Below are 1,049 nucleotides of genomic sequence, written 5' to 3'. Positions count from 1 at the left end.
GCCATTGCAGTATAAATAAAAAGAATAAGAAATAAAAGATTTACGTTAGTATTAATATTTAAGTTTATTCATCACCCATTCTTCCTTATTTTCTATTTCCTCTTAATTTCTTTTTATTTCCACATTTTCACTGTTTATTTCAGTCTGTCTTTTCAACAAATCCTTTTGCTTTGCATAAACTCACTCTTTTAATAATCCATATGTGTCTTGATTTTCCTATCAAAACCCCCCCCCCCCCCCCGACACACACAGCCCTTTCCCAACCCCTTTCCATCTCACCTGGCAAAGAAGCCATCCCCTTCCCCCTATTCATCCTAGTCATCAGACAAAATCATTCATTGCATATGCCTAATCACTTTACTAAACCTTTTCTAATTATAGACTACGTGTCACTTCCCTTTCTCTCGTGTGTCCCTATTTGTTAGTTTCGTTATAGGTAGTAGGTTGGCCTGGGCACCAGCCGCCCGTTGAGATACTACCGCTAGAGAGTTATGGGGGTCCTTTGACTGGCCAGACAGTACTACATAGGACCCTTCTCTCTGGTTACGGTTCTTTCCCTTTGCCTACACAGACACCAGATAGTCTGGGCTATCCTTTACAGATTCTCCTCTGTCCTCATACACCTGACAACACTGTGATTAGTAGACAATTCATCTTCACCCATGGGTTAACTACTACACTGTTATTGTTCAGTGGCTACTTTCCTCTTGGTAAGGGTAGAAGAGACTCTTTAGTTATGGTAAGCAGCTCTTCCAGGAGAAGGACACTCCAAAATCAAACCATTATTCTCTATTCTTGGGTAGTGCCATAGCTTCTGTACCATGGTCTTACACTGCCTTGGGTTAGAGTTCTCTTGCTTGAGGGTACACTCGGGCACACTTTTCTATCTAGTTTCTCTTCCTCTTGTTCTGTTAAAGTTTTCATAGTTTAAACAGGAAATATTTATTTTAATATTGTTACTATTCATAAAATATTTTATTTTTCCTTATTTCCTTTCCTCACTGGGCTATTTTCCTGTTGGGGCCCCTGTGCTTATAGCATCCTGCTTT

The sequence above is a fragment of the Palaemon carinicauda genome, chromosome 39 (assembly GCF_036898095.1).
Source record: "Palaemon carinicauda isolate YSFRI2023 chromosome 39, ASM3689809v2, whole genome shotgun sequence".
In the NCBI taxonomy this organism is placed as follows: Eukaryota; Metazoa; Arthropoda; class Malacostraca; order Decapoda; family Palaemonidae; genus Palaemon; species Palaemon carinicauda.
Note: the sequence above shows the minus strand (reverse complement) of the source record.